This window comes from Coregonus lavaretus (assembly GCF_964263955.1).
Source record: "Coregonus lavaretus genome assembly, chromosome: 39".
NCBI classification, from domain to species: Eukaryota; Metazoa; Chordata; class Actinopteri; order Salmoniformes; family Salmonidae; genus Coregonus; species Coregonus lavaretus.
This window is the reverse complement of record NC_140026.1, coordinates 17,402,450-17,414,561: the sequence shown is the minus strand read 5'-3', so window position 1 is coordinate 17,414,561 and position 12,112 is coordinate 17,402,450. Positions and strand designations below refer to the sequence as shown.

At 40.6% G+C, this 12,112-nt stretch overlaps 1 protein-coding gene across 1 annotated transcript in view; it reads right to left on the bottom strand.

Annotated features, from left to right (window-relative positions):
• LOC311113246 (receptor-type tyrosine-protein phosphatase delta-like) overlaps window positions 1-12,112 on the bottom strand; it is a 609,241-nt gene that overhangs the window by 243,191 nt on the left and 353,938 nt on the right. The window contains exon 10 of the mRNA XM_084156451.1: window positions 1,643-1,680. The gene's annotated coding sequence lies outside the window, so the exon portion shown is untranslated. The remainder of the gene's footprint in view (window positions 1-1,642; window positions 1,681-12,112) is intronic.

The following is a 12,112-nucleotide window of genomic DNA, read 5'->3' as shown; positions in this document are numbered from 1 at the left end:
GGTGTTAAACTCCAGTGTTAATACTAAATTGTAATTACTTTGCACTATGGCCTATTTATTGCCTTACCTCCATAACTTACTACATTTGCACACACTGTATATAGATTTTCTATTTTCTATTGTGTTATTGACTGTACATTTTTGGTTATTCCATAAGTCTTGCAACACCAGGGTTGTGGGTTCATTTCCCACAGGGGGCCAGTATGAAAATGTATGCACTCACTAACTGTAAGTCGCTCTGGATAAGAGCGTCTGCTAAATGACAAAAATGTAACTCTGTGTTGTTGTTGTTTTTATCACACTGCTTTGCTTTATCTTGGCCAGGTCGCCGTTGTAAATGAGAACTTGTTCTCAACTGGCTTACCTGGTTAAATAAAGGTACCTTATCCATCTAGCTGAATTGTCTTAATATCCTGAAATAAGATATTTGGATATAATTCTTAAGAGATAATTCCATAAGATCAATAAAAACAAGGCTATGGTCAGTAAAATAGCAATAGCAGCTAATAACTTTAATTTTCACTAAAGCACCACAGTAAGGTGTTCGACTTCCGTTCACCATCAGCAGGAAACCAATAATACATCGATTGTCATATTTAAAGAGGTTTTGAATAAAAAACCATCAAATTCACCATATTAAACCAAACCAAACAATATTGCAGTGTAGTCAAACATGAACTGGCACACATTCAAAGGCCCAATACTTGTGGCCACAGGTTCCCTCAATTTGTTTGAAGTTAATACACACACACACACACACACACACACACACACACACACACACACACACACACACACACACATGTACAAAAATGAAAGCACCCTCACACACGTGTCATCATGTGCATCCATGTTATTAATGAAAGGCCCGAAGGCCCATTCCGCAGCCGTGCCAGTCTCTGCGCGTTCCCACAATGCATCGCTCAGCTGCTAACTGGGACGATGGGTGAGGGTGACCATTTATCACTGTCAGACGCGGCTGAGCGCAAGTTCTTATTGGCTGGGCAGGACTCAGCGACTGCTAAAGCAGCATGCTGATCTCTTGCACAATGATAATTAAACAGAATTGAGAAAAGAGCAACGGGCTTTCTCTCTCTATTTTTCTGTTTCTTTCTCTCTCTCTACCCTCTAAGATTTCCATTCTGCCTGTGCCAGCACACATGCAGTCCACAGACAATTCAAGTGAAGAAATAAAGGCAGCTACTGTAAAATGGCAAAATATGAAAAAAAACATAACTGCTGGGATATGATGGCGGTTGAAAATGTGTTATTACTCAAATAAGTATTATTGCGCCACACCATCAGAATGATTTGATGTAACACTGGTCCAACCAACATGGTACAATGGGACCTTCACTGGAGCACACACACACACACACACACACACACACACACACACACACACGCACACACACACACACACATATACAGCCCCCCGCCACACACACCCTCACTCACTCACACACTCACTCACACCCTTTTGTCAGTCTCTATGAGTTATTCTAATGAACTTAGTGTCAACCAAAGGTCGATGTTTCTGACAAAATCAGTGTAACCTATGGACCATCATGATATGTATCCACAAATAGCATATGAGATCACTATCACTTCCACACAAACATGACAAAACACACTAACCTACCTTTCAGCACCCAAGCAACTGTCCCAATGATTCAAGAGCTGCAAGACAAAAGACAAGACACATTAGATTACAAATCAATCAACCTCTATTGTTCAAATGGGAAAATGAAACTTGGTTAGGCAGAATTAAATGTTGTCTCAAGACTCAATGTATCCATGAACACTTATACGACGTCTCAATCATAATCAACAAAACACATTGTGAGTCGTACTAACATAGTACCTCAGCAGTGAGAATTGAGTTCCAACTAAATCAAACATTTGTGTTCATTGCTTTGTACAGTGTAAAGGGCAAATCATTTATTATGAGCAGATTACATTTGGCAGGCATATGTGTCTGCACTTACGCCTCCTAATTCCGCCATTGTTAAAACTTCACACGGCGATATTCAATCACTGCACCGATGTAGTTTATCTCCCATCTATTTCACTGGGCAAAACAGTTTTTTGAACTTAATTCAAATCAAAAGGTCAGAGATTGTGGCTCGGGAGCATTGCCACTGATTGTGTGCATATACTGGTACTCAAGGTCTCCTAGACTAATCCGCGGTTCACTTGCAGTCAAAGAAACAAAATGAGTTCTACTTCTGATAAACAGGATATCTGTATGATGCGTTCCCCCTTTCTTTTCAGTCGATAGTAGGCGCAGATGCCAACGCAATAGATTTTGTTTGGAGCATATGATTGCAGAGTATATGGAGGCTAAAAGTACTGTATGTGAATGGCTACTGTCGAAGTGGCAAGGGTTTGAATTGATGTGCTGTTTATATGCAAGCTGTATATCACAGTCGTTGAGGAGAAATGGTAATTTGATATGTAACAATACTGCCATATACACATCCGCTGCACTGGGGAAATGCTTGAAGGAATTGGGGCTTCGTTTTAATTATTATTATTATTTTATATCAGTTGTCACATTTTGTCAGCCAACAATTGGGGTATCACTTTTACAAATGAGGCAATGGAATTGCCTCTGCTGTGAGAACATTTCAATGCAATACACCTTATTTTTGCAACGGCTACACCCAATAGTTATCCTAATCAGTCAAAGATGTCCCAACAAATACCAGGACAAACACCCCATCACATCCTCAAAGGAATTAGTTATGTACTACAAACCATACCTATATTCAATGTTTCAGTGAATGATTGAAAAACACTTAATTATTTATAAATATTTATTAATACATTCACACAAATTGCTTCTTGGAAATCAGTTTTTACTTTTTGTTTGAAAATGCTTGAAAGGCGCATTTTGAAACAACCCAACCGTCTGCTCTCCCCTACTGTTGATATTAGATGCTCTATAATTTGACTGCTGAATAGCTGCCATCTGCGAAAGGTCAGTAAGCATTCGCCAGTGGAGGCACTGTACATACAGTGGCCCTAGTTGGATTGCAGAAACAGGGAGGGGATGGGATAGGGGAGGGTTTGGAGGAAAAGGATAGACTGAATCAACAGATTTGATCAATTCCTCAAAAACAGATCCTATCTCTGGGACTGGTGGCGCCATGACAACAAGGAATGTCGCACAAGATTAATTGTAGCACCCCTGTGATCAGCAGGCAGTGAGAGGGCCAACCATCGGGTCCTGACTCCCTCTATGATTTATAACCAATAATTGGGCATGAATGGGGCCTCCGAGGCACTATCAGGACCCCGCAGGGTGCCTGCTTTGAGACACAAATAGGGTTGAAATCAATCTGTTTCCCGTGTGCTGATATGCTACGAGGGCGTGCACAGCAGCGGCGGAGACACAGCAAAAATCCATCTTCAATTTCACGAGCCCCACAAATGGAGTCTGGCAGCTGTGAGAGAGGTATATTCCCTTCAAATAGACCTGTGCCAGCAGGGGCGTCATGCACCCCAAATGATCTGAGGGGGCACACAGTACGTGAGGATGGTTGGAGGGTAGGTGCCCAACATAACAACGTGGTGGTGTGTTGGACACAGACACTCATATATAGAAGTATATACAGTTGAAGTCAGAAGTTTACATACACCTTAGCCAAATACATTTCAACTCAGTCTTTCACATTTCCTGACACTTAGTCCTAGTAAAGATTCCCTGTCTTAGGTCAGTTAGGATCACCACTTTATTTTAAGTATGTGAAATGTCAGAATAATAGTAGAGAGAATTATTTATTTCAGATTTAAATTCTTTCATCACATTCCCAGTGGGTCAGAAGTTTACATACACTCAATTAGTATTTGGTAGCATTGCCTTTAAATTGTTTAACTTGGGTCAAACGTTTCGGGTAGCCTTCCACAAGCTTCCCACAATAAGTTGGGTGAATTTTGGCCCATTCCTCCTGACAGAGCTGGTGTAACTGAGTCAGGTCTGTAGGCCTTGCTCGCACACTCTTTTTCAGTTCTGCCGACAAATGTTCTTTAGGATTGAGGTCAGGGCTTTGTGATGGCCACTCCAATATCTTGACTTTGTTGTCCTTAAGCCATTTTGCCAAAACTTTGGAAGTATGCTTGGGGTCTTTGTCCATTTGGAAGACCCATTTGCGACCAAGCTTTAACTTCCTGACTAATGTCTTGAGATGTTGCTTCAATATATCCACATAATTTTCCTTCCACATGATTCCATCTATTTTGTGAAGTGCACCAGTCCTTCCTGCAGTAAAGCAACCCCACAGCATGATGCTGCCACCCCCGTGCTTCACAGTTGGGATGGTGTTATTCGGCTTGCAAGTCCCCCCCTTTTCCTCCAAACATACCAATGGTCATTATGGCCAAACAGTTCTATTTTTGTTTCATCAGACCAGAGGACATTTCTCCAAAAAGTACGATCTTTGTCCCCATGTGCAGTTGCAAACCGTAGTCTGGCTTTTTTATGGCAGTTTTGGAGCGGTGGCTTCTTCCTTGCTGAGCAGCCTTTCAGGTTATGTCGATATAGGACTTGTTTTACTGTGGATATAGATACTTTTGTACCTGTTTCCTCCAGCATCTTCACAAGGTCCTTTGCTGTTGATCTGGGATTGATTTGCACTTTTCGCACCAAAGTACGTTAATCTCTAAGAGACAGAATGCGTCTCCTTCCTGAGCGGTATGACAGCTGAGTGGTCCCATGGTGTTTATACTTGCGTACTATTGTTTGTACAGATGAACGTGATACCTTCAGGCGTTTGGAAATTGTTCCCAAGGATGAACAATAGGATTTTTTTCTGAGGTCTTGGCAGATTTCTTTTGATTTTCCCATGATGTCAAGCAAAGAGGCACTGAGTTTGAAGGTAGGACTTAAAATACATCCAAAGGTACACCTCCAATTGACTGAAATTATGTCAATTAGCCTATCAGAAGCTTCTAAAGCCATGACATCATTTTCTGGAATTTTCCAAGCTGTTTAAAGGCACAGTACACTTAGTGTATGTAAACTTCTGACCCACTGGAATTGTGATAAAGGGAATTATAAGTGAAATAATATGTCTGTAAACAATTGTTGGAAAAATTACTTGTGTCATGCACAAAGTAGATGTGCTAACTGACTCGCCAAAACTATAGTTTGTTAACAAGAAATGTGTGGAGTGGTTGAAAAACGAGTTTTAATGACTCCAACCTAAGTGTATGTAAACTTACGACTTCAACTGTAAAGCCTGTCTGTATTCCTGATTGCTGTAACCGTTAGCTTACCTGTGTAATATTGACACAAACTCAGAAACACTTGTTTTGCAAACTTGGTCCTGTTTTACCAACTGCTGTGCTGATCAATGGGCAGTTCATTACCTCTGTCAAATGAATATGTAGCTTAAAGTTAGAAATACAGTGTAGACATTGTTAATGTTGTAAATGGCTATTGTAGCTGGAAACGGCTGATTTTTTATGGAATATCTACATAGGTGTACAGAGGCCCATTATCAGCAACCATCAGTCCTGTGTTCCAATGCCACGTTGTGTTTGCTAATCCAAGTTTATCATTTTAAAAGGCTAATTGATCATTAGAAAACACTTTTGCAATTATGTTAGCACAGCTGAAAACTGTTGTGCTGATTAAAGAAACAATAAAACTGGCCTTCTTGAGACTAGTTGAGTATCTGGAGCATCAGTAATTGTGGGTTCGATTACAGGCTCAAAATGGCCAGAAACAAATAACTTTCTTCTGAAACTCGTCAGTCTACTCTTGTTCTGAGAAATGAAGGCTATTCCATGCGAGAAATTGCCAAAAAACTGAAGATCTCGTACAACGCTCTGTACTACTCCCTTCACAGAACAGCACAAACTGGCTCTAACCAGAATAGAAAGAGGAGTGGGAGGCCCCGGACAACAACTGAGCAAGATGCCTCATAGGTCCTCAACTGGCAACTTCATTAAATAGTACCCACAAAACACAAGTCTCAATGTCAACAGTGAAGAGGTGATTCCGGGATGCTGACCTTCTAGGCAGAGTTGCAAATACAAATTAAAGATTAAGATGGGCAGTCTGAGATATGGCTTTTTCTTTGCAACCCAATTGAAATGTTTGGGATGAGTTGGACCGCAGAGTGAAGGAAAAACAGCCAACAAGTGCTTAGCATATGTGGGAACTCCTTCAATACTGTTGGAAAAGCATTCCAGGTGAAGCATATTGAGAGAATGCCAAGAGTGTGCAAAGCTGTCATCAAGGCAAAGGGTGGCTATTTGAAGAATCTCAAGTATAAAATATATTTTGATTTGTTTAACACTTTTTTGGTTACTACATGATTCCATATGTGTTATTTCATAGTTTTGATGTCCTCACTATTATTCTACAATGTAGAAAATAGTAAAAATAAAGAAAAACCCTTGAATGAGTAGGTGTGTCCAAACTTTTGACTGGTACTGTATATACATACACATACATTATTTTAATAGCAGGACACTTTAAAGTCCATTATTTCTCTGAAGAGTATGAATTAGGCTGTTTGAGAAGGATTTAATCCTAAACAACCTGCATACACATTGTTTGAAGTACAATAGACTGTAGTAGGTAAAAGCTGTGTGCTGGAAAACCTTGGTAGAGCATGGGTGGAGTAGGTATCGTGGTGCTCATGTGAATTTCCTTTTTTTTTATTGGATTCAGACAAATCCCTACTTCTCACTTAAAACATAGTTTTTAGTTTTACATTTCCATGTTTTTTACACCGTAAAGGTGATTATACAACATTTTACAAAATTTCCACATGCAAAAGGTGTCTTTGGAAAATATAATTTGCTCTTCAAATGGTGTTAAAAAAATTGATGTGTTTTGCCTCACATAATTCATTGTCCATGGCCCGGTTTCCCAAAAGCATCTTAAGGCTAAGTTCATCGTTGAACCTTTACATGCACATTGTTAAATCTCTGAGCTGTATCCCAAAACCATTGTTTCTAAAGTTGCACTTAAAAACACTTGTTATTTATCGACTGCCTCAGACCCCTCGTAGAACAGCTAACAGAAGATCTCCGCTAAACATAGAATCAAGATGTTTTTCTGTCTCTCTGTGACCGCTGATAACTTCAGAACTAAGTTGACTACATTACACAGTCAATGTCTTTCCAATTGTTATAAACAAGCAACGGGTAAAAATATGCTTCAAATTAAAACAGGCATGATTACATTAAAATATAAATACATTAGGCTACATAGACCTATATACAGTATTTCAATCTTATTTAAATAAATGTAATGTTCAATCAATTGAGTTCTATTTTGCTAATAGTAGGCTACATTCTGTAAATTTTGCCTCACTTTCATGATGTGTAGGCCGAACAACATGTGTACAATGATGTGCCAAATCATATATTTAGTGCATAGCCTAAGCATTAGAATAAGCCACCTCAATATTTGTACCCATTTGTGATCATTTCTCTCTAGGAGCTGATCTGTCATCAGTATCTAATCTTAAGGTAATATTTGAATTGATAATGCTGATCCGAGAGCAGCACTGCCTTTCTTTCGATCCTATTAGTATTGACACATGTTCTAACAACGCACTTATTGAACATTCTCCTTACGTGATGTTTTGGGAAATGCATGTGCGTTCTTCAGCCGTTATAGAAATGATGCATCGTTTATACACTCGTAAACTTAAGTTTCACCGCTATCGAGAAATCGGGCCCTGGCTATTACATCATAGACATGGCTATTTGCATTTATGTGAAACATATGGATTCTCCCTTTAAAGAGGGGAGGGGGGTGAAAGAGCTGCTATACATTGAGCACATGTCAGTTCCTGTAAGTGACTCTTAAAGTACTGAATAAGTTGGCAGAGTGAGCATTTGGAAAGAAATCCCCTCCAAAAATCAGTGGAAGTTCCCCCAGACCCCCTCCAGTTTTTATCTTGTTGATGGCCACTTCCCACTAAGGGTACCTACGCCGACATCTTTTGGACGTTTTTTTTTTGGTGCCAGCCTTGATTTCAACGTCCACGTACGGGACTCCCTAAAAACACGCCACTTTGATACAAGTGACTTCTCGTAGCAGGTTAGGAGAACATTTTCGCTATCCCTAACCCTTTTCCTAACCTTAACCTAATTATCCTAACATGATACATTAATTCTCATAACCTGCTACGGAAAAGTCATAGCTGTATCGAAGTGCCGTTTTTTCAGGGAATGGCGTACACGAATGTTCATTTTTGGTCCGCTTCGAACCAAATCTGAACCATTCATAGACGTCCATGTTTGGTTTAGATTTGGTCTGGTCCCCGTTCCATATAATTGATCTATTCCAGAGCTAGCACACCTGAGTCAAATTGTCAACTCATTCTCAAGCTCTTGAATCTCACCTACAGTGAGGGAAAAAAGTATTTGATCCCCTGCTGATTTTGTACGTTTGCCCACTGACAAAGAAATGATCAGTCTATAATTTTAATGGTAGGTTTATTTGAACAGTGAGAGACAGAATAACAACAACAAAATCCAGAAAAACGCATGTCAAAAATGTTATAAATTGATTTGCATTTTAATGAGGGAAATAAGTATTTGAACCCCTCTCATTCAGAAAGATTTCTGGCTCCCAGGTGTCTTTTATACAGGTAACGAGCTGAGATTAGGAGCACACTCTTAAAGGGAGTGCTCCTAATCTCAGTTTGTTACCTGTATAAAAGACACCTGTCCACAGAAGCAATCAATCAATCAGATTCCAAACTCTCCACCATGGCCAAGACCAAAGAGCTCTCCAAGGATGTCAGGGACAAGATTGTAGACCTACACAAGGCTGGAATGGGCTACAAGACCATCGCCAATCAGCTTGGTGAGAAGGTGACAACAGTTGGTGTGATTATTCGCAAATGGAAGAAACACAAAAGAACTGTCAATCTCCCTCGGCCTGGGGCTCCATGCAAGATCTCACCTTGTGGAGTTGCAATGATCATGAGAACAGTGAGGAATCAGCCCAGAACTACACGGGAGGATCTTGTCAATGATCTCAAGGCAGCTGGGACCATAGTCACCAAGAAAACAATTGGTAACACACTACGCCGTGAAGGACTGAAATCCTGCAGCGCCCGCAAGGTTCCCCTGCTCAAGAAAACACATATACAGGCCCGTCTGAGGTTTGCCAATGAACATATGAATGATTCAGAGGAGAACTGGGTGAAAGTGTTGTGGTCAGATGAGACCAAAATCGAGCTCTTTGGCATCAACTCAACTCGCCGTGTTTGGAGGAGGAGGAATGCTGCCTATGACCCAAAGAACACCATCCCCACCGTCAAACATGGAGGTGGAAACATTATGCTTTGGGGGTTTTTTTCTGCCAAGGGGACAGGACAACTTCACCGCATCAAAGGGACGATGGACGGGGCCTTGTACCGTCAAATCTTAGGTGAGAACCTCCTTCCCTCAGCCAGGGCATTGGAAATGGGTCGTGGATGGGTATTCCAGCATGACAATGACCCAAAATGTACGGCCAAGGCAACAAAGGAGTAGCTCAAGAAGAAGCACATTAAGGTCCTGGAGTGGCCTAGCCAGTCTCCAGACCTTAATCCCATAGAAAATCTGTGGAGGGAGCTGAAGGTTCGAGTTGCCAAACGTCAGCCTCAAAATCTTAATGACTTGGAGAAGATCTGCAAAGAGAAGTGAGACAAAATCCCTCCTGAGATGTGTGCAAACCTGCTGGCCAACTACACGAAACGTCTGACCTCTGTGATTGCCAACAAGGGTTTTGCCACCAAGTACTAAGTCATGTTTTGCGGAGGGGTCAAATACTTATTTCCTTCATTAAAATGCAAATCAATTTATAAAATTTTTGACATGCATTTTTCTGGATTTTTTTGTTGTTATTCGGTCTCACACGGTTCAAATAAACCTACCATTAAAATTATAGACTGATCATTTCTTTCTCAGTGGGCAAACGTACAAAATCAGCAGGGAATCAAATACTTTTTTCTCTCAATGTAGCTATCTTAAGATGAATATACTAACTGTAATCCGCTCTGGATAAGAGTGTCTGCTAAATCACAAACATTAAAAAATTTAAAAAATGAATAGCTAGTTCAGAGTAGGGCTGGAAATTGCCAGGGACCTCACGATAAGAATGTCACGATACTTAGGTGCTGATACGATATGTATTGCAATTCTCACAATTCTATATGTATAGCAATTTGATACTGTGATTTTATTATGATTCTATGTTCACCATATGTCTGCTGCAGAGGGACAAGAGAGAGCCATGAGAAAATGAGTTTTGATCAGTCACGGAAATAAAAGTGCTGAAAACGAATTGGCTCCCTATTTAAAAAGAAGATGGAGAACAAGCTATGAAGGGAAAATAATGGAGCTTTAGTGCAGGTACAGCAATCTAGCACAAAAATAATATTGCGATATTGTCAAAACAATATGATACGATATATCATCAAACATAATATCCCGATATGTAACTGTATCAATGTTTTTTCCCATCACTAGTTCACAGCAAAATTGTGAAATGTCTGAAGGTCCCCAAGTAGAGCACAGCAGCACAGCACAGTACAGTACAGTACATAATTTCAACATTCATTCAGAACCAAAAATGAACCTGAGTTCAACGTCTGGAAAAGACATAGTTCAACGTCCGGAAAATACGTATTTTCAACGTCTGGAAAATATGTATTAAAAAAATCCAGAAAATCCAGTACCAGTCAAAAGTTTGGACACACCTGCTCATTCCAGGGTTTTTCTTAATTTTTACTATTTTCTACAATGTAGAAAATTAGTGAAGACATCAAAACTATGAAATAACACATATGGAATCATGTAGTAACCCAAAAAGTGTTAAATAAATCAAAACATATTTTATATTTGAGATTCTTCAAAGTAGCCACCCTTTGCCTTGATGACAGCTTTGCTAGATGGCTAGTAGTATTACAGAGAAATCTGAGGTTGCACGTGCCAGTCTGACATGACTCTCATCCACTGTCGCAAAATGTTTCCTTTCTGCAACAGAATGGTTTTCATGTATGAGGGCCATATTGGGAATTTAGCCAGGACACCGGGGTTAACACCCCTACTCTTACAATAAGTTCCATGGGATTTTTTAGTGAGAGTCAGGACACCCGTTGAACGTCCCATCTGAAAGATGGCACCCTACACAGGGCAATGTCCCCAATCACTGCCCTGCGGCATTGGGATTTTTTAAATGTTAGACCAGAGGAAAGAGAGCCTCCTACTGGCCCTCCAACACCACTTCCAGCAGCAGCTGGTCTCCTATCCAGGGACCGACTAGGTCCGACCAGGACCGACCCTGCTTTGCTTCAGTGGCAAGCCAGCAGTGGGATGCATGGTGCTATGCTTAACAGTAAAAAACGAAAAGGGATATATTCATCTGAGTAGCCTAATAGACAGATTATGTATAAACACCTCACCACCTAAAACCCACTAGCAGCCCTGATCTATAGAACTAACACACTGTGTACAACTGTAAAAAGAACAAAACCGGATATAGAAGGTCACATTGGAAGCAACACGTTAAACAGAATCACAACACCAGGTCGGCCTAATGTCTTAAATAAACACAATACCCATCCAACTGTGGCTTGACGGCACCCCGCAGATCCTAGTTTGTCTTTAATATCTACATATAATGAAAATAGCACATGTATCGACCAGGGAAATACACACTTGATGACCTTAAAAATCCCATCTGTTGCACAGCAGCACCACCAAAGGCAGAACGAGAGAGAGAGAGAAAGAGAGGGAGGGAGAGAGAGAGAGAGAGAGAGAGAGAGAGAGAGAGAGAGGGAGGGAGGGAGAGAGAGAGAGAGAGAGAGAGAGAAAGAGAGGGAGGGAGAGAGGAGAGAGAGAGAGAGAGAGAGAGAGAGAGAGAGAGAGAGAGAGAGAGAGAGAGAGAGAGAGAGAGAGAGAGAGAGAGAGATATTGAAACCGGTGAAGCCTAAACTAAGACAGTAGTACTCTTTGTTTCCTCAAGAATAGGCAAATAAGCTGTGTAAATGTCTCAACATGTAACTCAGTTCGAACGATCATCGTCTGCGTGGGACGGTTTCAATAACGTTTATTTGATGACTCTGAGCAGCGCTTATCAGCTATTGTA